Source organism: Megalops cyprinoides, chromosome 11 (assembly GCF_013368585.1).
Source record: "Megalops cyprinoides isolate fMegCyp1 chromosome 11, fMegCyp1.pri, whole genome shotgun sequence".
Taxonomy (NCBI): Eukaryota; Metazoa; Chordata; class Actinopteri; order Elopiformes; family Megalopidae; genus Megalops; species Megalops cyprinoides.
Genome location: NC_050593.1, coordinates 9,745,735 through 9,773,132, shown reverse-complemented (window position 1 = coordinate 9,773,132; position 27,398 = coordinate 9,745,735). Strand labels below are relative to the sequence as shown.

Below are 27,398 nucleotides of genomic sequence, written 5' to 3'. Positions count from 1 at the left end.
ATTTTTGGATAGTGCAAGAGCAAGGCAAATCTAAACATGTGAAGCAGCACAAATATTAAATATCTGAATATGGCTACAATGTCTGAAACAACACACACACAGTTGTTTCACATATTAGGAAAGAAAAACAAAATGCATGTCCCACCAACAACAATAAAGCATATGCTACACCTTGCCTCCTTTACCTGGGTTCATGAACACACACCCCACCCCCCAATTCGCTGCGACGTGACACAAGGGCGTCTGACTGGAAGAGTGACAGCTGTTGGATGGAACGGCCAGCTTTCCTTCAGCAGCACGATCAATACTGGAGGCATCAACAGTGGTCTAACTCCAATATTTACGTGCTGCTACAGCAAGGCTGCCAGTCTGGGGAGAGTGTGAGGCCCACACTCCTTCCCTCTAGAGCCCAGCCTCTCTCTCTCTCTCGCTCTCTCTCTCTGCTTTGCATAGCCCGTTTGCATGTTCCCACGGAGCTCCGCCTGTCCAGGCCTTACTGCGGCAGTACAGCACGGCCTGCATCCCTGTGTAACTCACAAACCATTCTGTGCTGCTACAGCACTGCCGGTAACCCCCCTTTCTCTCTCGCTCTCCCTCGTGCGCGCACACACACACACACACACACACACACACACACACAGGCACTCTCACCAACTCCCTCACACAGGAACTCTCTCTGACTCTTCACTCTCACATACACTCACACACACCATCTCTGTAAAACACACACATTAACTCACACTCTCTCTCTCTCTCACACACACACACGTACGTGTGTGCGCTCTCTCACCGGTGCAGAGGGATGCCTGGGCTGGACGTTATCTGAAACACACAGCAAGAAAACGACATGAGAACAGAAACCACTGGCAAGAGAGAAAGCAATGTGCATTCACATCGTTCAGTCCGATGAGACACACCCCCCCACAATCCCGATGAGACACACCTCCTTCCCTCCCTCCAACCCCGTGGAGCTACTTGGCAGGAAACAGGCCTATAAAGGCAGCCTGCGTCAGACTGGAGAGAGGGTACCCCGAGCAGAACTACCCCCCGTCCCTCTCATATCTAACAATACTACTCCCCGCATGCTTCTCAAAGGTCACAATTTCTTATATCCAGTTAGTGTGTGGGAACAAACTTGTTCATAACATTCATAACTGACTTACATATTTCGAAATGTGTATCCGCGTCAAATTTCATTATTAGTAAAAGTTTAAATACTACTTTTCGGAATCTACATGAAACGGGTCATTCACGTGACAGGAGAAATGGATAAACAGTCAGAGTGCCATCGAAAGTGAAGGCCCTGTGACACATATGAATTTTAGGCCTGCACTCCTTACAAACCATCAAGTTTCACTTGCTCATGGTGATGTATAAATTATCTGAAAAGAAGCACTGGTTTTCAAAGGTTCCAAAGTCAGCAATCTTTTTAGTTAATGTTAAAATCACATTGAACACAGTGAGGTTTCTTGCTGAAAAAAATATTGCAGATCAAAATAAGTAAATTGGAAATGTTTTAGCTGGACCACTGTATTTGGAGTTGAAATCTTGCTGAATCCAAACATACAACGAACATTGCATGTAATAGCAAGGTGGAGTCCATTTCAGTTTTCTGACATTCCCTGCTGAAGACAGGCACACTTCCCATTTTTCACAATGAAGCAGTGTGGAAATAACAGCAGACTTCTCAGACACTCAGTCATTTCGCTGTCATTTTCATGCTGAAGTTAAAACATGCAGGTGTTCACAGCGATATGGATTATGTGCTTCTTTACCCAAAAAACACACGCTGCCTATGGTTCACGCCTCTCCTGTGCTCGTAACACAACATACACACTGGAGACACAAACAAAAACAACCTGCGAGGCAGGTTCCACAGGAACAGGTGAACACACACCTGCAGAACGGCGAGACCGCTGCAAGGTGACATTTCAGCACATCGCTGTAGCACTAACACAAAGGTGTCTTTATACCTCTGCATGTCAGTGTCCTTCACATGCACAACTCAGGCGCACACACACACACACACACACACACACACACACACACACTGCATCAGTCACTTCAGTTTATTATTCAGCACAGAAACCTGACAGGGGAATGAACCACAGGGTGTCTATGCCAGGCTCAAGTAGACCCTGAGCGCAGAGTGGGATACATGTACATTTTCATGAAAAGGAGAGGGTAAAAAAAAAAAAAAAAAGAGGATGTAAGTATCAGAGGGAGTCAGGCCTCACAGGTGTCACCCGAACTCAGTCCCAGTAAGAACTACAAAATGGGGGTTTAAAAAATATAAACGTGTAACCAAAAAATTGCTCAATGAAATTTAAATGATACAATGACAGGAGATTTTTTTGTGGGTAAAATATTTTTTGATGATTACAAAAGCACTGCATGGAGCACACTGCTTAGGATACAGTGTAAGGAGTGAGTCCATGCTCAGCAACCCAGTTCTCTCCATGGCACAGCAATAGTTAATTACCTACATAATTCGCTCTCCTTTAGTGAGTGGAAACGGTGTACAACTACTGCTCAAGTGCTTATTTAGGATAGCATGCACATGAGCACGTACGCGCGCGCACACGCAACATCTTGGTTAAGACATTTTTGATGATCGGCTTGAACAGGCCGGCTCAATCTTCCCCTCAAGTAAACACCATGAAAATCAGAGCTGGCGTTTGCTCTGTGTCAGTGATCACACAACACTGCTGCGCAGCACTGCAAAGCAGCTAACTGGAAACATGCACGCGGGGTTAATCTCTGCGCTCTCCATGGAGAATCCACAATAAAACTCATTCCACCTCACAACAATAACATCGGAGCACGCTGCTGCTCACCGAAACTGAGGTGCAAGCCAACGAAAACCACAACACCCACTGAGCATGCTCAGAAGGGAGGGGCTAGCTTTCCTCTAATTAATTACTTTGCGTTTGACCAATTAAAAGGCCTCAGAATATGAACTATTTGCAGGTGAAATAAAACACCCAAAATGACATCTGAGAATCTGCATTTAAAAAAGCCCTCAAAACAAGGCTACAAAAAAACCATTCTACATAAATTGGCAAATTCTAATCTTTGCAAAATCATCAATTAATTGATAACTAAATGTAATATGTGTGAACCAAAAATGACTACTAGATATGGAAAAAAACCCCACTTTTAAGCAGATGTGAAATCCACGAGCAGGCCTAGCCTGCAGGAAATGGCAACAGAGACACACGGCCATGCAAAACAGTGTTTATGTGCCACAGTGGAACTCAAAACTTTCAGCCATTGTTCTCAAGTCTAGGCTTAAAAAAGGAAAGGCATTAAAAGGTTGTAATCTATAGTGAGGGCATGACTTGTCAAAGAAGTGCTCCTTAAATGGGTGTATGTACAGTACATTGTATATACATATATACACATACACAAATGTAAATATATATTACAGCTTAAATATGAAACTTATGTATGGACTTCAGAGAACCATTGCACCAGTATGAAATGAGGTCTTTCACAGTATATTTACCACCATGTTATTACTGCAGTCATGTTACACACACACACACACACACACACACACACAATCTGTGCAAGTGTGTTCATAACTGTGATGCTGAGAACACCGATGATAAAAAAGATCTATTCTTCAGCACACATTATTATAATATTAACAGCCTTTGGTGAATTAATGATGCCAGAAAAACTGATAAAGAACCGAAAAGAAATCCCATCACCACCAAGGTGTGCTTGTGTATACGACGAGGGATCCCGAGAGACAGTACAAAGGGTTAATCAGTTAAACTCTGCTTTCTAATAATGTACATACCGTAATCTGCATGCACCACGTTTACCAAACAAGTGCAACTCAGTAAAACGAAAATATGCCAACACTTCACCAAAACAGTGACAACACACTCTCTGTATCACACGGAATACACTCAGGACACAGTGGATAAAGTCTATAATTTTACACAGATCACAATCTGATTTATTAAACATGTGCCAAATGTTTCTATCATCTAGAGATACAGACTGAAAACAAAAATAAGGGAGAGAAAAAAACTTCCATTTTTTTTTCAAAGATATGACATAAATTACCTTAACAAATGCTGAAATTTCATTTCTTAAATGTATTTTAATACAGGTAGCTAACTATTTCATTTAGCTCACCATTTCACTTAGACAGAGCAGAACAAGTCACTGAACTATAATACCAGTTAAAACACTGAGTCATAGTGTGAAGTTATCAAATGATGACAGGATGCTGTACCTAAAATGGCTGCAGAAAATAGTACACCCTTTAAGATAAACTCTGTATTTCTTCCTGGTTTTTATGTTTTTGGCACATTTTTTTTTTTTTTTTTTTTTAAGATCGGATGAGTTCGGCAGCAACAGTTAAGAATCTCGTGCAGGTGGCACTTGTAAAAACACTCACACCCGATAAACCGAAGTTTTATAAAATAAAAAAAGTCCTTGATTTAACCCAGACAGTGCAGATTCTTAGGGAGCTCCATAGTGTAGAGGGTAAACAGTAATGTTTGCCTGCCTTCTCTACAGGAAAACACTGCAGGCCTTTTCGTCAGGGTGAGAGGATCCGATTTCAGCCCTGCAAAGACTGCAGGTGATTCAGCTTCTGTATATCAGCATGAGCTTCGGGACAATTAGGACAAATTAGCGGTGGCATTTTTGCGGTGGTTCTGTGAGTATGAGCAGGTGTGTGCTGCAACATGGCAGCCACTGGAGCAGGTAGGCCCCTCGCACTGCACAGGGCAGCTGCCTCTCTTCCACAGGGTCCTCAGTCAATCCGCACTCCAAGTGCACCACTCTTATGTCAGAATATATTTTTCCCATTATTCTGACAAACTTCTTAATATTTTCTAAAGGCTGATAATTTAACAATACAAATAATGAAAGTAAAAATCTGCTTTGAAATGAATATGCTCAGAAACAATTGTACTGGTGATACAGATATTTCAGTTTGCTGGATCATCAGCATGGAGGCCCATTTTAATGCCTTTTTAACTTATCTTAGTGGAAGAATCCCTCCATTAATAAAGCACATATCTATACACCCACATCTGTACTCCCCACACACACACACACACACACACACACACAATGTGCACTTTATATATAAATATATATGTGTGTGTGTGTGTGTGTGTGTGTGTGTTCGTGTTCAGGCATTGATGTGAAATAAAATCAGGTTTGAGCTTAAAATGTGTGGATAATAACAATAATAATAACAAACATATGAAATTATTTTGGTTTAATCCCAATAACCTGACATAGCTCACAATATCAGTCCAAGAGTCCATTCTACAGCACAGAAGAGAGATAAACAGCCAAACCTTCGCAGGGTTTAGCCACATTACTTGCCATTGTGAGACTTATAACACACAGCTTCTGTAACATGTTAAAACAGACACATTTTAACTTAAAGCTTACCTTTAAATTTTTGAGGTGTCAAATGTGGGGCTGTAGGAATGTAAAGGTCTAAGAACCATCTGCAAGAAGGAAAGAAAAAAAAAAGGGGGGGAAATGAGTGAGGAAAGGACATGTTCCCTTCTCATGGGGCACATACATGAGCACACCAGAACACTTCATTCCATAAAGCTACCAGCCACATTTTTATTTTACAAGCCAAGAATACACCAAGACAGTGTAGAGCCAATTGCACAATGCTGTTTTTTTATTTTTATTGCATTTAACATGTCTACTGATTCCATGCCAACAGAAAATTACACAATTGTTAAACAGACTGGCATTAAAAGTAAAATGTAACATCTTCTAGGCAAGTATTTCGCGAAATGAGTGGTTTTATAAATGCTAGCACAAACTCGAGTTTCTTGTCCTCTAAGTGAAGAGAGAGAAAAGCTCCACCAGTAAGATTATTCTCTCCTTAGAGCCATCAAGTCCCTTCAAGACCCCTGAGCCAGTGTCAGTGTGTGAGGGGTGTATCGTGCTGGAGGAAACAGCCACTGTGGCAGAGGTATGAGAGCTGGAATGGGGGGCCGTTCATTGTAATTAACACCGGGCCTACTTTCTATAAATACCAGCCATTCTCTGCTGCAGAAACAGCAGTCATTGACTTGTGGGTGTTAAGCCTCCAAAAACTTTCAGCATGTTCCTCCCCGTGTGAGAGTGAGGCCGTGAATCACCCTGCCCTCGCCGCACTCGCGTCAGAACACACATCAAACATGTGCTCGCGACTGCAATGAGAGAAATCACAAGATCACAGGGCTGGGACCTCGGCACATGGTCCCAGTGCTGTCCTTATTCGTCTGAGAACAGTGAGTGGGAGCTCTCTCTCAGTTCCACTTTCTGCTAAGCACAATTCCCTCAAGCTACGCTTACTGGTGATACTTTACATTTACCGGGAGAAACTTAAAAAAAAAAAAAAGAATAAAATCCACAAAGGTGGTGAGTGTCAAAGCTCGGAGGAGGAGATACTAAGGTCCTCAAGTCAGATACTAAAAAAATTCCTGTAGCTCGGGAGGGTCCCATATGGTTTTTGGCTCCAATAACTTTTTGTGAGACCAAGACAACAGATAACCGATACACCAGCTGTCATGTTTTTGCTACCTAACAGATTTAAGAGCTTACAACTAACACTATTAATCACATCAAATTTGCTTATAAGGACTACACTGAGAAATTACACCAACCTCACTGAATATTTCAGAAACATCTGTAAGAATAAATATTATATTAAGTTATTCTAGTATGCATCACTAGGTGTAAACAAATGCAACTCACCCAGCTGAAATTTACACCACCACAATGTATACTTCTAACATACTTCCATCTTCTGCAATACACACAGCCCGACAAAGAAGAATCATCAGACTCCCAAATGACATGTTAAGTTTGAATAAGATGAATTTATCAATGAAATGACAGACTTAACCCCATTCAATAAGCTTCCAAGTGTCTAATTGAACCGAATAACTAAAATTTTTGTAAATGGCCATAAACATTGATCTGATATATTTTTGGGGTATTTATGGTTTAATATTTTCAAACTAATTTTTTATATTAAATTTGAGATGACAGTTCAAATACATTAAATAAAATATTTCAGGGTTGTTAAAATTATTGCAAAGATACACTATGCATGCAAAAGGACCAGAGAACTTAAAGTTTAAATTTAATATCACCCCCCTAACGTTTTATATATTTATTTTTACTTCAGCCTTTTTTTACATCTAAATCATGCCATAATTGAGCCAATGCTTAATCTTTTTAAGCTTCCCCCTCACCCCATCTCTAAAATCAAGATTTTATAAACCACCATTTGTCTCATTTTTCACTCTTTTTAATGAACGAAATACACCTCTTTGCAGTTTATGACTGGAAGTGAAACCATGCATACATTTACTGATAATTAATCATCAGGCTTTTTCTTAAATAATTTGCTATCATTTACCTTAAAAAATAAAAACCCTGAAAGTGCTAATGTATAAAAAATAGGAACTAAAACTGGACTGAAGTTGGATTATGAGGTCAATTAGCAAAAAGAAAAAAGGCAGCAGCCTGCAACTCCCACAGATGAGCTATGGCACATAGGTTTGTCCTGACTGTGTCACACAGCCACACTACGAAACACACTATGCGCTGATCAGAGTGGTACTACAGAGTGGGGAGGGGGCTCCCCCGACAGCATTGGACCAAAAGTGCGGATCACAGACCGCCTCAAATTTCATTCACAATCTCGGTAGTAATTAAAGAAATAACACTGACATACACATGGACTGATATCTACTACAATCTAATAACCACAATACTGAGCATCTAAGCAACCATAAAAATGACCATTCTTTACTTCACACAGCCATAAAGGCCTCAGAAGATACCAGAAGCCAACAAGGGGGGAAAATGATGTCATTTTAATTCTGGTAATAGAGAAGCTTCTTAAAGGCTGGCTCCAATGACACAGCAGCAACAGAAGATACTTACATCAAAGTGCACAGCTCAAACACAACAGAGCCGGTCTGAGGTCTGAAATATTAACAATTAGCTCTAGACCTCTTACCTGGGATCATGGCTAGAACACGGAGGCGCATACTGTGGGGACTGCACGCCAAGCCCATGTGTTCGGATGAGTGTTCTTTCCCTGGAGCAGTGCGTTCCTCTCACCTGATCTCTCTTTGAGCTGACACTGAGATTCAGGCTGTTCCGAGAGGGCAGACTCTCCCTTCTGCATTTCAACAGTCCCCTCCTCCTCCTCCTCCTCCTCCTCCTCCAAGCTGGCTTTTGCACAGACACTTTCTCCCTCCAAATACACATTCAGAATTAGAAATCGTATCAAAACCACGCAACTTTCTCTGCGCCCTGTTTACCAACATCCAGACGCGCGCATGCAAATGACAGAGCACACAGGGATCAACGAATTTCTGGCCTCTTCTTTCAGATCTCCAAACAAAGCAAGCCTGTACAACCTCCACCCCACATGATAGAAAAACAGTCATCTTTGGGATTTATTTTTTAACAGCTTCAAGCTGTGACTTAAGGACAGACAGCCCTTCCGATGCGCGGCACGACCCGCTGCGTCCTAAAACGGGATGGGGGAAAGTGGCCACAGCCACCCACAGCAAGTAAAAGTGTCCAATACTGTGGGTTCACAGCCCCAACCTATACAAGCCAGACACAACAGTGCTCACGATCGTGTTTGAACATTACCAGGAGTTGCTTCCCATCAGATAGAAAAGACAAGGGAACAAAAAATAAAAATAATAAAAGTAAAATAAAAAAGTCATGTAGCCTTTCTTCTCCACGTAGGGGAAAAAAATGTGTGCAAGATTTAACAATCATATTTCGCAAGCTCGCTCCAACAACAAAATGCCCAGACCAGATTACAAAATTCTTGAAGACACCTCAAGTTCGGAGGAGAGAACGGGTACACTGAACTGTAGCACCAGGAGGAAAAATGAGCCAGACTGCAGAGATGAGAAAAGCAGGTCTCTCCACCAGCTACCACACAATGCCAAACGCAAAAAGAAACTCAGTTTTGGTGAGATGTGCAAATGATTTACTGCAATACACTGTCCATACTCCCTAGAGGGGAGAGTCAGGCACTGGCTGGCTTTTTTGTTGCCCATCCTATTAATAAAGACTGGATCACCGTGCTCAATTTGACACGCAACACTAAAATAAACATCGTAGAAACTGTTTTGCAATAATTCCCAACATTTAAAATGTAACTGTCTGACAGACTTCACCGCTACTGTATATGGGCAAGCTACACAACTGGCCCCTCCACCCTGTGTCCCCCTGTGTCACTAAAGGACCCCCAGTGTACGAGACGGCCTACATCAGAGCTGACACAGCAACCCGTTCGGGCTCCCCTGCATAAAAAAAAAAAAAAAAAATCTGCAAGTTGCAAATAAAATAAAACAAAACAGAGACAGCATGTTCCGATTCAAACGAGAGGACACGACTGCAGTAAGTGATTTCTCTGGAAGGGAAAGCACCAAACTAAATTGTTCCACTTGTTTAAGGACTACCAAAGATTATTTTCTGCTTTGCAAGTGACCTACCAATTTATTTGAAGAGCAGAATTCACGTCGCACTTTATTAGTAAATTTTGTAAGAAACTGAAAAAGAAAAAAAAATCAATACGTGTAAGCTTGCATTTGGTGAATATACCACACTGGAACATAAAACTTCTGTATTGTCCAAGCAAAGAGAACAAATGATATCTTCAAATGACCCCCCCCCCTTTAGCAATTAATGTTTTCAACTGGTTTCAACACAATTTTCACAATACACTCTGTTTGCTGATATGCCTGTACACATGTGCCCAAAGCTACTGTACTTTTAACTTCCACAACTAATTACTCAAACCTATAAAGAGGGATAAAGAGTGTGTTACATTTTCAAATATCAATATTTTCAGTCTTAAATGAACTTAATTCTGCAACCAAAATGTCTTGAATATTACCACAAATGTGGTCTAGTGTAGTCAATAACAGCAAGTTCAAAATCCTCCAGTCTTTTCTCTACACCCACTGACATTTACCCCGATATCCACCAACTCGAAGGAAGACAGGCAAAATTAGCACTGGAGTAAAAACTTGCCTGAATTCCACTAAAAGTAAATACAACACATTTATGTTAAGGTGTTTACTGATTTCCAAAGGCATGTGCAATTTGTATGCTAAGAAAAGAAAGCCAAACTGTAAAGGGAACACACACTCGCACTGAAAGAGCAAGTTCTGTTAAAAATACTTTGCATGTGATTTCAGTACTATAGTGTGACTCTTACAGAAAGCCGTATCATGTCAGACATATACACGATATGAGTCAGTCAATGGATGGCCTTCTGTGCTCTAGTTCTAGAAGCCCACATTGACACACATATATAAAACATTATATATATAAAAAATAAACAAAAAAATCAAATTTAGGACTGTTTGCTGGATCATGATTCAAATATACACTTTCCTAATTAAACAATACTCCAAATAATTGCCATTCACAGAATTTTATTTATTTTACCCATAATCATTGACACTAAAATTTAAAATACAACAGATTACAACATTGCAGTTGAGGTAATTTTAATTTGTACTCATACTGAGAACAAATTAGCCAAAGAAATATTTTTAAATGCAGTCCAGTCAAAATCATTTCAGTCTACTTACTGTACCAAGGATGAAAATCTAAAAACACCCATCTGCTCTCCAGGCCTCCATTATTCTACAACCAACAACCCTGTGACACCTGTAGAGGGGCTAATGATAATCAATAAATCAAATTTCTCTATTAATTCAGAGTGGGAGCATCCATTTAACAAACTTTGAAATGGCACACAATCTTTTAGCAATTTAATCACTATTGGTCGTGCCAGCTGATCACCTCAGTATTTATTAGAGACATGGGAGACTTCACAAATGCTCAGAGGAAACAAACGGAAGATTTCATTCGACCCAGCTCAGCGCAATTACAAATGACAAAACGTTTCCTCTAGAATAATCTGAATAATGTAGCTACTGGGCAATAAACAGACCAGGCTGCTTACTGCCAGGTCCTGCCCACTTTATTGCTTATAATAACTTTGTAAACTGTCAGTTGATTGTTACAGTACCACCTTTAGCTCCTAACCCATTGTGGTTAGAATTTAAGCAGTCTGGAGCACCTAGCTCCTGTCTAGACCCACTCGGCGCACAGTATCTGTGTGTACCCATCTTAAGGGACCCCCAACGGCCTCGAACCGACTTCTCTTTTCCCTGGGGTGCTACACAGCCTTACACAACACCAGTTATTTTTCCCCTGTCAATGTACAATGCTCTTGGTTAATAAAAATATCAATCTTGAAGCTTTGTACATTAAGCAATCATAGCTTAGAAACCACATAAATGGTGGTCTCTCTTCTAGAAAGAGAGATTAAGAGGAAGACAGCAAAACTGCACTTTTGATCTGTAAGCACCCTGAGTGTACTTTAATAGAAATGTTTGTCCGACAGGATTACAAGGGCCAAATAAGCGGCTGACACACTTACATTTAATTTTTTTTAATTTGATCCCATTGTAAAACTCTCCTTGGTAAAATAATAATATTAATAATAAAAAAATTAGCATGTCCTTTGAAAAGGGGAATGCCATTTTAAGCAGTGCAGAAATATTTTTCCACTTGGTAAATGAAAACCAGAATCAACACCACAACCCACATAAAATACTGCTTAACGTACAAGAAATACATTACACTACCTAGCACCACATCCCTTAAAACTCACTGAGTTTTCATTCACACTTTACTCATATTTACCATTAGTTACTTCAGCATGAAAGCAATTACTAAATTTAAAACCAAGGTAATAAGAGTCAAAACTAAAAAGATGGCAAAATAATACGTTAACAATGACCACTTTTCCTCTTAACACATATTTTATTTTACTATACAGTTGGTTCTCTAGACCAGCAAAGGATGTCTCAATTTTCATAAGATCATATCAGTGAGACTTTCTGAAAGGGACTTTCCCTTTAGGTTGGCTAAGAGCATTTGGCAGAGGCAAATGCAACCAGAAATAGCTTTGCACCATCTATGGATAATTTACTAACATAAAATAACAAACTTCGTATATCAATGTACATTAGACAGTACATTTAACCATTTTTCAAAAAAGAAAGAAATGTCAACCATTTACATAAGCAGATGCCCGTTTCAGAGGTTCGAAGAGAAAAAAAAACATTCATATACTGACGTGTATGTGCCTCACGTTTGTAATTTCACGTTTGTAATTACAACTATTTATTAATAGTGGGTTGACTATTCAAACTGATGCACGAAAAACGTTTGACCTTCGAAATGAAACAAGGGAAAACGAGAGGTTTAAGAATAATGCGCACCAGCTCTCATTCTTATTTTTTCGTTAACCTCAGTCTGACATCCTTAGACACATGACAATCACCGAAATAGCAGCCATTACATTAATCAGAAAATCACGGTAACAATAACCCGCGTTTTTTAAATTAAACTCTTTTCACAAGCAAAAGTCCCAAAACACGAAATCGTATGGGGTTATCGTCTTTCCCTCCCAATATTCACACGCATGTGAAAACAGGCCGGCAGGCTGACAGATTAATAGTTTCAGAAACTAGATTGCAAAGACCCGTGTAATTCCTATTGAGGTTACAAAAAAAAGGGTTACCCACGAGGGGTGCTGAGACGAAGATGATTTAAAAAGTAACCGTTCGACTAAGTCTTAACATTTGCTGTAAAGTGCGATATTACTCATTTGCGGACTGCAGAGAATAACCGCGTTATTATTAAAATGACGAATAAACAAGTGTTTTAGTCTGAAAGGGTGACTGGCTGAAGTACACAAACCCCGTGGTATTTTGTTAAGGGCGTCGATAGGCATGACCCGCAGTGAGCCGGGCTACCTCCATGGCACCTCTGCATCTGACCAGCTTTCTAATTGCAAGCACAAGGTTTTCACAGATAACACAGCTGCAAGAATGCAAACCACCAAGTCAACTGCATGCAGTCCAAAGAAAATTAATACGAATGAACTAAAAAATCGGTTATAACCGACTAGACGTGATACACAAATAACTATGAACTGAAAAGGTTAGGAAGCTTTGCTACACTATCGACAATTTTGGCAGTCATGTCCGCCGCAAATAGGTAACGTTAGCTAGCAAACGTTAAGTGAAGGTAAAAGTTGCATGAGAGCCAACTAGAACATTCACCGCAACAGAGTTTCAACTTTCTAAGCAGCCATCAACATTGGAGCCTTTTCGTGTGAAGTTGACCTAGCGATTTAAGTAGCCAGCTACTAACCTTAGGCACTTTTCTGTAACATTAACCTTACAACTACGTGGACATTTAGCCTCCTAAAACTTACTACCTGGAAAGCCAACTAACAAGCCCACTGAGTGAAAAAAATTACATTATATGGTAAATGTTTCACATTATAAACTACGTTGTTAGTTCATACTTCAAGACGAAATTGTCAACTTAACTGACTACCTGGCTAGCATATGCACTACGAATATTGGGGGCGTGTAGTGGTAACTCAGCTAACTAGTTAACTAACGTTATCTGGACAAAGTCATCTTGAACTAACCATTATTAGCTAACAAGCAACTTTACTAGAGGCCAAACGACGGCCTTCAAGAAGCTAGCTAGCATGCTAATCTGAATCTGGCTGACATTTTGAAAACCATAATTGATTTTGTGGAAAAAAATATGATACAAAATCAAAGTAATAGCCAAGTTGCTAGATACCTAATTACATCGTGACATATTTAGCTAGCCACTATGCATGGCACGGGCGAAGTTGTCTTACTAGCTAACTTTCAGGCTTTATGTCGACCTATCTAGCCAATAGCAATAAAGCAATTTTTGGGACTGAATGCCACATAACAATAGCTAACGTTACCTTGCTAGCTTATGGCTAGCCTGTCATTGCTAAATTGAGTTAACTTGCATCGTCTTTATCTGGCATGCATATTTATTTATGTGCCATCCAACGAAAACTAGCTAGCAATTGCGGAAATATTCAAATCTTACTGTTGAGTACACACCCCCATAGTCATCCAATATGATTTAAAAGAGAAACAAATAACAAAAAAAAAAAAACGATCGTGACACTTACCATAAAACGACGTCCCCTTCCCCAAAGTAGTGCCCATTTCGTATAATTGGAAATAGTTAACTAACATTTGGTAACTATAAGTAAAGTGATTACAGTTCTCATTATTTTAGCAAAGACAGCTAGCCAGTTAACCGATGTTACCGTCCATCAAAACGCAAGAATGGCGCAAAATAACTTATAACTCAACCATGAGAACGATGTCCGTATAGCTGCAGACAAAAATAATTTCCAGATGCAGCTGCTCGATAGATAGCCATCTTAAGTTTGTTTAAAATCAATAGCAAGACTAGTTATCTTAGGTCCTAGTAGCTGGCTGATATTACTGTGCAAGTCTGCAGTGACAGCCGACTGACTTTTCTCGCCAGCACCTCGTCTCTCCCGCTCAAATTTAAGCTTAAAATAGGCCGTAAATATCCAAATCAACGGTATAAACGCATCCATCCCACTCGTTACAGTTCAAAATCATTTTTAAAGATTTTTAAGTATTTTTAGGACGGTCCATTATTTTTTTTAGATTTTTCAAAAAAAATGTTGGATTTCCAAATCGCAGCCAAGTCAGAGCCCCCTCTTTCCTTCCTAACGTTTCTCTTGCCCCGCATTATTGTAATTTAGTCCTCGTCCATCACTCTTACGGACATTCAGCTGCAGCCTCTTATATTCCGTATTTTTGTCGATTTTTAATACATTTTTTAGACGTCTTGAAAAATATTTTTCTATTTTTTCGACGATCTATTCGTCCCCGCTTGGCATGTCCTGCCGCAGCTGGCCGATGCTGCTGTTGATGCCATCGCTCTTCACTCGAAAATGGCGCCGAAAGCCACTCTCTTCATTCAAATTCGTTAGGGCCGCCTCCCCCTCCCTCCCCCCCCTCCGCGCACGGGCATGCCGGGAATCAGCGCCCGGCCGCCGATTGGAGCACACAAATGCGCTCTCAAATGGGCTCGCAACCCACGCACACTCTCTCGCCGGTCGGGTAGGAGAGAGGAAAATTAACGCTTTAACCACCATACCGCACTGTGCCCCTTTTCGTCCAGGGAAGAAAATATATTTACGAAGGGTTTGCTAAATCTCTCGATATATCAGTTATTTAATCTGTAAACATTTATGGAAATCTTGGCGATCAGGGCTGTGTTTCCAGTAAAAAAAGAGGTTTTCCAGGCTAAACACGAACAGTAATTGGGTACGGTACCTATGTAGAGCTTTCCCGATGAAACAAGCAGGCATTAACGCGTTTTCTTTTTCTTTTTTTGTGGTGGGGGTGTGGGCCGGCTAAATGTCTAGCTATGTTTTCTTTTAAACAGCCAGTCTGAGTTTCTGCGCGTCCACATTTTCACCAGACAGTTGCATTTCATTTTGGAACAGCTTATGAGTGTTTATTGACCGTCCCCGCTTTTAACAATTTAAGTTCGCTGCCTAGGTATCTCGCTAGCAACTGTTTTCGATACGGCAGAGGGAAACGGCTCATTTGGCGTGGGTCGCGCGACGAATTATTGCATTTATTGCCTTATGTGAAAACGTCTTTTTTATTTAAAACATCAATAACAACGTCACCTTCTTGTCCCAGACGCACCAGGGCATTTGTTGTGATTACTCCTTGACAACTCGCTGACACAGACAAACGCGTAGCTAATGTATTGAGCGTCATGTTCATGTGAAGGCGCCCAAGCAAGACGAGCGGTGAATGGCTTGCTCGATCTGCATCGATACAGCTGAGCTCACTCCACCGGCGCTACGTGGGGTGATTGGAAGAGCTGTGGAAAGGCAGGCCCCCAACCACACCCGCCCTACTCAAACTGATATTTACTACACGTCTGTCATTTAGGACCCGCAGTGTTCAAAATGCTTGTATGTTTTGTCCCGAAACATAGGGGAATGATCTTTTCGTCGACGGAATAGTTGCAGTTTTGGGTGCTGAAAATTGGCGCCCTACATTTTTAGCTAACGTTTCTATGACACTCCCAAATAAGTAGCCACAAGGACAGTTAGTAGCCGCAGTTCTTTGGGTGACCACGGCGTAGGGAAATATGCGTCTTTTAAGTAGGTAGCGACGCGCATAACAAATGTTTTTGTTCATCTCTTTGTTCTGTACTACCATAGCCCATGTTTCACTTTCAAGTATGCTGTTTTGTTCGTTTTTCAATTTAAGTTCTCTCCCTCACTCCGTAACGTGTGCCGTAAATGCTGGACGCAATATCATGTCGGAAAGCGACGGCAAAGCAAACGGAGACAGTGGCAAGAGAAAGGAAAGGCTTCTCCGCCTGTTCTTAAAATCGCTGGCCACTGTGTGATAACGCCACTTGATTGTACACTTTTCAACGCACTGTCCGCCCATTTGTTCTTCTGCATCGTGTTAACACTCCCACTCTACATTAACAGAGGGAGAGAATATGCAGTCAGGCTATTATGTAACTGCAGCCTATGTGCAGTGAAGCTACTGTACTATAGCAGCAAGTTCCTTTCTGCCATACCTAAAGTTGTGCTCAATAGGAGTATACTCTCCGTTTTACATGACCTGTCGTGTTATGTTGAATATCTAGGCGACAGGTAATTGACTAATTTCTTCTAATCATATTTTTTCTACACGTAGTCCTAACATTATAAATAAAAACATATACTATGCGTCGTATTTCTGTAATTGCTCACTCCGGTCAAGCCGTTGTTAGCTCGTTAAAAAATCTGGTGTAAAAGGAAGTATAGGCTACGTTATCTTTTGAAAAACAAGTTTGCATTCAATTGATTCATTGTTTTTGCATCTGAGCAGTTCTTTTTATAGAGTAGCAATAAACCATCACAAAAGCAGCACCTCACACCATTGATTATGAACTCAGCTAAACTCATCAAATCATCATCAAATGCATCTGTGTTATTAATAAAACCTTAACTCATTTTTGCTCAAACCATATTTGAAATGATAGCAATAATTTTCTGGATGGAACCATTCATAGTAAAAGTGTTAAAAGTAGTCTCCTAATTTACACCCAGTAATAATATGTTTGCTTAGCAGGGTGACTGTTTTGCCTTTCACTCTTTATACGTTATTCCATGCTATGTCACCCTGCTTCACCCGGAGAAATATTTATTCATAATTGTGAAGTTTTAATGTGGCTGGGTCAATGAATGCAGAGGAAAATTCTGTCATAGTCATGATACTCTGAGATTCCAGGTGTGCCGTTACAGATGTCTCATGTCTGAAGAGCCACAAGGGTTTGAAAAGAGTGAAAGGAACCTCCTCACAGCTTGAGACGAGTCCCATCAGGCAGTATAACATGCTTCTTCAGTGATTTCAACATCATCTTTCACTGTTAGTGCAGGAACTACCTACAGTACCCTACAGGTATTGACGTGAGTACAGTAAATCATTATGCTAATAAATTTTGTACAATGTCTCACCTAAGACACATTAGGCCAGATCAAACTCAGTTTTATGATGATTTCTTCATTGTAATGTACAGGAACCTTTAAAAAGACCTTGTTTAATGTCTTAATGAAAACGTTTTTTTTTTTTTGTTTGTTTCTGTGGAGCAGCTGTCCTTGCTTACTGATTGTGTGGTTCTGTCACATTATAGGTCAGGACATTCTGAAGAACATTATGACAGAAAAGCTGTATCCAGTGCACCCTGTGGGAGATGTGTGGTAGTGAGTGGTGGTTAGGGGACTACACCTACAATCATAGAGGATCGTGGGCCAAGAGGATTCTGAGGAGACATCACTGCTGTCCTCTCAGCAAAGAAAAATGATAATGACCCTGCTGAATCAACAGTGTTTAACATATAACATGAAAGCAGTGCTTAGAAAAATATCACAGTGCAGATTCCAAACATCATAGCAGCAATTACAGAAAATATGAAAGAATCACACCACAAGCTTCAGGCAACCCAGCAAGGGCCTCCTCAAGACCTCCTGGTGCTCTGAAATATTTCAAACAAATTAACACCTCATTCCAGAGCTGAAAACATTAGTTAGGCCCCTATGCACAGTGTCTACTGTACCCATAGTGAAAAACAGTCAGTCCAAGCTGAGGCACAGTGTATTATGAGTGGTCTCTGAGGAGCCCTTTGTGGCTAAGGTCTGCCAGGGGCAACCATGTCAGTCTTTCAGAATGGATAACGGTAACAACTGGGTACCATTGCGCTGTTATATCCACAACGGTTTGGGAAAACCGTTGAAGCAATCAAAACAATGCTAACCCCTCACCTGGGGGAAGAGCAATGAAAGATCTGTCTCTGCTGTGTGATATAACCTTGTGTCAGAGGGAAAACACTGAAGCACAGACACCTATTCCACTACAGTGTATACCCTCCTAAGCTAAACTGTTGACACATACAGACAAACCCAAGGAGGACTCTGTAACAGCTACCACATCTATTACCCAATCTTGAATTCTTTGGGTGACTAGATAATCACAGTAAATGACTGTGAACTGCAGATGATAAGGCAAGACAGGCTCTTTTCAATTTCAATGCAGTTGTTGATATACATATTTATAAACGAAATAATAATGCTAAAATTATTTCCATACATATGTCATTTAGAATGCTGTCAGAATGTTAAGGAAATACACATTTCCTAAACATTCTGACAGCTTTCTAAAGCAGCACTGGAGTGATATTACAGGGATTCTCTTCAGGTTGCATTTTCTTCCCTGAAAGAAGTTTAAAAGAGTGTGCAAAATAAAGACGCAGAGTAGACAGCCAATGGGGTGGAATGCACAGCTCTGTGTACCCTTGGCCAGGTTTTGAAAGGAAACTTGGCTGGAGCAAAACCTGTGTACAGTTATGTAGGAATATAAGATGACAGGCAAAATATCTCCCTAGGGAAATATTGACAGGTTGAGTACAGTCATCTCCTGGTAACTGCATATTGGATAATTGCATTCTTCATTTTATTGCATAGCATGCAGCTGGTTCCCCACTGACTTTACTTACTCCTGTTATGGGCATACTCTGGTTAAGTGCACAATGTCACAGGAATCTTAAGCGCATACAATTACCAGTCAATTATATAGACACAGACATATTCTCTTCTACAATCAGCGTATCTACTCATGGTAATAAACTTATAAATCAGGAATGATGGTTCTAATATCCTCATTGTTACTGCGGCTGAAACTTCTTTTCCTCTACCATAAAAGGCTCTTTAACAGCCTTGTAAAGTAAATGCACTGTCTAAAATGACACATAAAAATGACAGGGTTTGTGGATCTCTACTCCACCATTTTGCTTTGTTGTACATTATTTTTGCACAGTATGTAACAACAATTATAAGTACACATAAATGACAGATTTGCCATAAAAACTCCAAATTGTGCCAGGTTTCATCTGAATGAAATTAAAAAACAAAATGCTTCTTTGTTAAAAAAAAAAACTGGACCTGGCAGGAGTGCTGTCTATTGTGTCCATTAAAAGAGCATACTGTGCTTCGTAACACCTCCATCACAGGATCCATGTCAGTGCTTATCAGATTTGCTTCAGTAACACCTTCTGTAGACAGGCTGTAGGCTTGCTGTTGACTTTGCTGGTAAACAGCAGGGTTGAGATGGAGGCCTCTGTTTGTGGCTCACATGAAGACAGGCCTCTTGACAGTGCTAATGTCACCCTTATCACCTGCAGCATAGAGAGTCAGCTTTAGGCCTTGTGGAGAGCATGAGTGGGAGCAATGAGACCCCTCTCTGAACACCAACACAGGCCGTGAGGCAGGGAGTGTACCAGGAGAACAGAAAGTGTACGAGGTCAAAACCTCAGAAATGCAAGCTATCCCTGAGGTGGACCTGCTAAGCACAAATTAAAATGTCACTTGTTCATTGTTCTCCATTCAAAGTCAAGATCCCATTTTTGGAGATATTTCGGAATATTTTGTTTCTCTGGAACAATTGACATTACTATTTTTATACAGGGCCCTTTACACAAAGTGGGTTTAAGCTTATTTTCCTCTCGGCATTATGAATATATATTTTTATGCCACATTATAGGCTTTACTGAACCTGAGCTCAAAAATTACAGTAACACATAGTAGCTATACTCAGTCAGTCAGTCAGTGAATGAGCGACACTACTGCAGTGTCCAGTCACAGAAGTATAGAGAGGTGTGCGAGCACAGCGTGACATCTCCGAGTCATGCGTGGTACGCCAGGGAAGGCCCAAATGTCCCCCTGCGCTGTGCAGAGGACTCCACAGCGCTGATGTGTCATGCAGAATGCAGAGCGAGCTTCAGCATGGTGTCACGGAGATAAACGTATATTAAATCTGCCTTAAATCAGTGTGGCAGGGTGTCAGATGAGCAAATCCACATGCTTTGCTTCTCTATTCAATGTGTGAACAGAGGCCGCTTCTTTGGCAATTATTCTCTAATAAGCAGTGTGTAGGTGAGAATTATAGTAAATACCACAAGTACAAAACACAGCTGTCATTCCTTATAATAACAGGGCCTGGCCATTACTCTTAAGTTTACACTAGCTTTAGTATCTCATGGCTATGAAAATGTTCATATTATGATGTTTTCTTATAAAAATCTATGTTTCTATCTATAAAACTCACAAACCGAGAGTAGGAGAATATATATACCACATATCCTTCAAAAATAAAATAAAAAATGAAAAACAAACATTTTCATAACCAATCCCAGTTTCATAGCCATTACGATTGTGTAGTATTTAATTGACGTGTAATTTTAATCCACACCACAGATTCACAAATTCAAAATTTTCTCAAAATTTCCCCATGGTCAAAAGGAATCATAAATAGGCTATGATCTACTAAATGTTGATTCATGAAAATATATATATAAACCATGTGCTGAAATGGACTTGCACAAGAAATTGTTGAGTAAATTAAAAACTTAACTTTCCATTTTTGGTCATTTCATGAGACAAACACAAATCTGCTTAGATGAGTGTAAATAAAAGGAAAGAGAAAGATCGGTGACTGTGTGCTTCTTCACCGGCGAGACTCAAACAATGTGGTGACTGGTTGAGATCGGAGAGAGGGGGCAACAACAGGGGCTTTTCCACACATTGGTGGGGTGGGGGTGTCCCCCGCCCCTCCTCCTGTCCCCTTGCCAAAGACATCTGTAGCAGCTGCACCCCTGTGATCCTGTTAGGGGAGGGGGGTGTAGAGAGACGCCCCTCTCTCTATAGTGGCTCAGCCCCACACACTTCAGTGACAACACATCTATCAATAGCCAATAGTAGCCAGCAGGTCACCCTGAAAACACAACAGTGACCTTTGACCCATTTCAGCACAAACCAGTGAGCTTGTTCCTCACTCTGAGGCAGATTCGTGCGCCTGCTGAATACAAGAGGACCTCCTTTCCACTGCCCCTTACGCCCAGGGAACAGAGCATCACTTTATCTGTTTATCTGATTTTAGAGCCTTTTAAGGGTCTGTGTTACACGGTTCCATGTGATGTCCTAGATGGACTTAACAGTGCCGCTTCTTAGATTCTTTGTTTAGTAGGTAGTGCGAGTCTGCATGCTGCTGTGAGCTCACCAAAGCAATACACTGACGCTGTGTGTGCAGTGCGGTTTTCACAACTTACTACAAAGGTGTACAGATGCATGTAAATGACAAAACTCTGCATTAGTGTCTGTCACACTTGATTATCGGAATTAAAATGGATTCTGTTTTTGAATGGAAAAACCAATACCCCCCAATACCCTGGCAATAACCACCTCACAGATGTAATTCCTGTGATGCAAGGCAGACATGATGCGCTGCCCTTACTGCTGATCAACATGTGGAATCACTGCATTAAATGCACACAATGCTGAGATACACATCTCATTTGTGGAGGGACACACAGGCAAGCTGGACTCCAACACTCCACCTGTTGGCGCCTCCATACTGCAGGGCATGGGGGAAGCTGCCCAACACATTCTTCATTTTCTAAGTCATCTGTGCTATAATACCAAGACAGGTTTGATCAGTTAATCACCTACGCCAATCAAGAAAGAAACATACAACCAATAAAGAAGAAAGCACTTTATGTAAACCTCCAGAAAGTGACAGTGAGAACTTTACATACACTAGAAAATAAGCCCAGCCAGTTAATGGCATTTATTTTTCAGTGACTGAGTTTCATGGAAAACTGAGAGTGCCCTGTATGTCACAGCCGAAAGTTTGTAAGCTGAAATAGCTTTATCTGGACCATTGTGTAGAAAGATTTTGCCTCGGTTTTGCTAGGGCTGTTCTCAGAAACATTTCTGCAACATTACCTTGTAGTCATTCATGATTTAAAAGGATTTAAAATGATTTAACTGGAACTGGAAATTACTTCTACTGTTTCAACAAAAAGTCATTTTGAAACAGACTGTAACCACCCTGTTTAATTGAAAATTCGAATCACATACCAGTTCAATTGCCTTCATAAGAATGATTTACAAATATGGACAATGTACAATGAAATACCTTCCCTTGGTTTTATTTTCTCAATTAACATTCTTAGATGCCTTTCAGCTTTAAATGAATACATGACTAAACATAAACAATCACATCTCTCAGCTGTGGTATTTAAAACAGGCTGGAAAAATAAAGCTTTGTTACCCAAATGACTTCATTCAAAGTGAATTCAAAGGAGAATGACTGCATGTAAAAGCACAAAAGAACAGTCAGATAGAAAAATGCCACAAAAAAAAACTGAGAAGAGGGCCCTCTCAGGTTAACAAGCCGATCAGGAGTAGTGGATACCCTGGTGGGGAGCTGTGTGGAATCCTACTACACTCTTCAAGGTCCTGTCCTCCCCATCTCCCCCACTCTGCTCATACCACCTGCTACAGCTGTATTTCTCATGCCACCCAGCCTGGCTTGCTGGACAGAGAGCTGCAGAGCAGAGGTGTGAATGCTTCCCATGGCAGGCCTTTGGTAATGACGGAAGTGAACCATCCAGTGAAAGCGATCCTCCAACGTACATAATCACCAGACCTACCCCATGTTATTACGGGAACTGGGGCACTGAATGTCTCCCCAGAACAACTCCTATATACAGCATATATCTGTCAGAGCAAGGCTAAATGTGTCACGTTTCTTTTCTTATTCTAAAGAGTGTTGACCGAGTTGACCGCAGAGAGCACTGCTTTCCTCTCTCTCTCTCTGAAAAGAGACACCTCATTAGAGGCCATCCTGTTTAGCCATTAGCAAACCACTGGTAAAACCTGCCACACCTTGCCAGGTAGCACCCTCACCTGGAGCTGACTGGTATGCTGAGCAGCTTTAAAGAGGCATGGCTCTAATCAGTGTGGGGGTAAGAGACAACAGCGCCTTGTCCTGCTGCATATATTTGGACACAGGGTGTAGACATGAATCCTCAGCCAGACACTCTGCTGCCATATTTACCTCACACATTCTCACTTTTTTTCCATTTTTAACGACATTTAAAAACACTCATTGGCATTCAGATCTTTCATTGACCGTTTCTTGCCACAATATTTCATTCAACTTTTCATCACTTGTATTCTGTGTCATTACTGGGCAGCATTTATGTCAGAGCGCTCTTTGTGAGCAATGACATTTCCTCCTTTCGCGGTGGCCTGATGAGTTCGCAGTATAGAACTGAGAAATGACTGATTGTGAAACACACAGGAGCCATAAAACGATGTCTCTCTCGCTACATTACAAACGAATACGGTAAGAAGCCAAGGCACAAATTCACAACAGGCCTACACCTCAAAATGATCAGCAGCTTATTATGTATGCTCCATTTTGCGTTCCACAGTGCGGTGTTAGCCGTTAGTTAGTTTCGCTGAAGGCATGTGCAAAGTGCCACGTGCCAATTTCCAGAAAACAACTCTAAAACCAACATACGAAACAGAAGTCAATCACTTAACACTCCATCCTAGCAAAAGCGCATTCTTGCACTGACATCCGAAAGTGTATCAGCCCACGCCAGGTTCCCGCATAAGACACGAACCTCCAGACCTTTTTCTGGGGGTAGCCTCCAACGTAAAGTGGTCTCTTGCCTCTCCCTGCGAATGCTTTCTGAAACTCTAAATGTCTCACGGAAGCAAAGTTTCAAAACCTTGTCATGTGCAACGTATAGGCTATTTTTGTTCAGCTATGCCTAATTGTTCTTCGACTATTTGGATCCACGGATAATACTTATACTAATATGAATATGAAATGTAATTAAAGGAATAAATGTAATGTAATAAAACATTTTCAAACACTGTAGCATAAAGGGCGATAGGGTTTATTATGTATGTCACACGTTTAAGATTTTATCTCAAAACCTGTTGTTGTACTCACTTATTGGAACCAATGTATTTTAACATATCGATGTATAAGAAACTGAAGGCTTTAAAATTACAGTCGAATATTATCGATATCATCTACAGCGTGCCTTTAGTCATTGGAGACACTTCGATGAAAACTGCCGGATTTTCTCAGCCCATAATCCTTTACAAACTGTGTGCAAATGCCATCTATTTAGTTTCGTTAATTCCATTTCAAGAACAGGTGCGGATGTATTGTAGGCTACGCTGTCATTGGCGTCTTCGGTGTACCGAAACAAATTTACAAGTCATAAACCCGCCAAAGGAAAGAGCAAGATTGGGAGGAGCGCTTGACCTCAAGCGACTTCAGTAGGCCGAAAAACCTCATAGACATGCGAATGCCCATGGTCTAAATTGTGCAAAACGATTTTTCGCTTTATTAAGCCGTGTTTTCTGATGCTTTTTCAAACTGCGGAAAAACACCAGAACTACAAGTTATTTGCAATCCCCTACTGCGCCGTCATCTCTCCCGCTTAGTCCTCAAAACTAGATGCGGTACTTTATGTAACCTACAGGAAAAAAGATATTCATTATGTAATCTATGGAAAGGCAGTTGTTTACAATGCCAAATATTTTATCTTCTGTGCCACATTTTAATACGTTTAGGACTTAATCAGAGCAATCACGTTGTTGCCTTAGTCATTAGGCTCTTAATGACTTTCCCCTCGTCAGACATGCAGGTTAGGAAAAATACGCATACATTCCATAAAGCGATGTGTGTTTCAGATATTAGTTGTGATATAGGCCTACCTTATTGATAACTAACTTGGACAGATAATCTGAGTTTATGCAGAATTCTTTCTCATATCTTTCCAAATCTGAAAACGGGGCATAGGCTATAAGAGAAAGCCCCTTAATCGGCTGCACGGTCGTCTAAATTTAAATATATAGGAAAATCTCACCTGTGGTCATTAGAGATGCTTATAGATGTGTAGTTGTTTAGCATCTGAAAAACTGAACACTGCGACCTTTAATTAGACCCTCTCAACCATAATATGCATATAGAATGTGAAGAGAAATGAATCAGAGTAAAAAAAAAGTAAATAAATAAATAAAATTACAATTAAATATAGAATCACTTTTTGCATAATATTACAAAACTCGTGTGCTTACTTTGCGTCTTTGTGAAACATTTGGGGTTAGATTGCTCGAATTACGTTGTTTTAATACAACTTAAATTCGCCTTCTTTAATTAGCAAAATTGTTATCATTATAAGGAAGCGCTGTATAAAGGCAGTTATCACGCAAAAGCAATATAAAACACATTAAATGTCCGCATACACCGATGCTTTGTTTTTACAAACCAGCCTAACCCTGACGTGCAAGTCGGAGAGCAGCAGCCGCTCTCTTGCTTTATCAACTCTGCGCTCTTCCAACTGAAACGGAAGTCCCGCCCCTTCGTGGCTTTACTTCGATGATGTAACCCCCTTTCCAAATTTAGCATGTTGCTGATGCTTCAGAAGTTTTTCCTCTGGCGGAGGCTGCTGTCTATTACGCGACGTCATAACGATCCTGTTATTATTGTAAACAGAGTGCCTGCTTTTACTGCCGCTCTCCGCCGAGCTAAAGTATCCTCGGCTCTTTGTTGACATATAAATACCGATGCGAGGAAGGCTGGCACTCGGAGCGAAACGGCTTGTCTTTGCTTGTAATAACGCTCACCATTACAAAGCTGTTGGATGTGGCACAACATGGGATCTGATTCATTTACGGCACAAAATATTAGCCTACGATTTATATGGAGCGGCAGCATGATAGCTAATCGCGCACTGTATCGCAGAAAACCGGCTCCCAGCGCCTTTGCTTGACGAACTATTTCAATGTGATATTGAATTTTGAAACAGACAGAGCCCAGAATCTGTGCAGGCATCGGCGTTTCAGTGAAAGGCACCCGTAAATCATATATGTCTAAAACAAAAGACAACGACTAACATCAGCACAACAACAGTGTCAACAATAATAACAATCACCGACAACATATCTCCTACTTTCAAATTTTACACAAGTTTGGGGTGATTATATAATAAATCCCATTAAACTTAATATTAAAGCCATTCAGTTGCGTCATCTTTGTTTTTCATCCACTACAACTGTGCACTGTGGCTTCGTTGTTTACCTCATGTAAAGCTGCAGAATTTTTTTCAGCAACTCTGTAATGTGCGATAGCAGACCGGTGTTTCCCAATGCCCGGGAAACACTGCTCAAAAACTTTGATAATCAGATATTAAAACACAGATAAAACAGAATCTTGCTCCAGCTGGGTTCCTGTTGAAGAAGCGGAGACGGAACATTGGCTCTCATATTTAGACGAATGGATGCATGAAGTCAGCGTATCAAAAGAAAAGGAGAAAGAAGAATGGTTAATGACACTTACTTGTGCGTCAGTGGAACCTGGGAAGAGCTGCCCAACCGAACGTGCATGTCGACCCGCCGCTTCAAACGGCAAATTTATATTCCAGTTCACATTTCATCTACCTGATGACACCGTCGCGCGCCTCTTTTAATACAGTTTCAGCAAGCTTCAAGGAAGTTGTCCTTTTGTTCCAGTATTTATACATTGCGTCAATGTTGCGAAAAGAGGAGGCGGAGCGGTGGCATTTCGAAAAAAAAAAAAAAAAAATAGCCGAGCACACGACCTTATGTACACAAACCTAAACCCTCCACCCTGACAAAATCGCCGGGATCAGATTAGATCACGTGCTCGGCAATAACCAGCATCTCTTCATACAGCAACACCGACCTCGACAACATGGAACACGCGGCACGGAGAAAAAGATGTGTGTTAGAGAGGGGAGCGTACGGAACCGGGCATATGGACTGGGCAGGGAATGCGAAGTGCCAACCAACTCCTCACCCGAGTCGCTCTCTGTGCGTATGGAAAGGGAGCGTGTAGGTTTATTTTAACGAAGGCAGGTTGGGAAGCTACTTTCGGGGGCGGGCTGTACGCCGTGGTTTAACGAGCAGCACCCGCAGACTCATCAGACACCGGCGTGGAAAGGGATGCGATTTTCTGCTAATTTTAGCGGCTTTAGTTGGTCAAAAACGATACTGT

At 40.9% G+C, this 27,398-nt stretch overlaps 1 long non-coding RNA gene across 1 annotated transcript; it reads right to left on the bottom strand.

Annotated features, from left to right (window-relative positions):
• Window positions 1-790: 790 nt before the first annotated feature.
• LOC118785930 lies at window positions 791-26,870 on the bottom strand. The gene is made up of 3 exons (XR_005005302.1): window positions 26,721-26,870; window positions 5,431-5,489; window positions 791-822 (listed from the first exon to the last, which is right to left on the bottom strand). It is a non-coding gene; the product is annotated as an uncharacterized LOC118785930 (long non-coding RNA).
• Window positions 26,871-27,398: the final 528 nt, after the last annotated feature.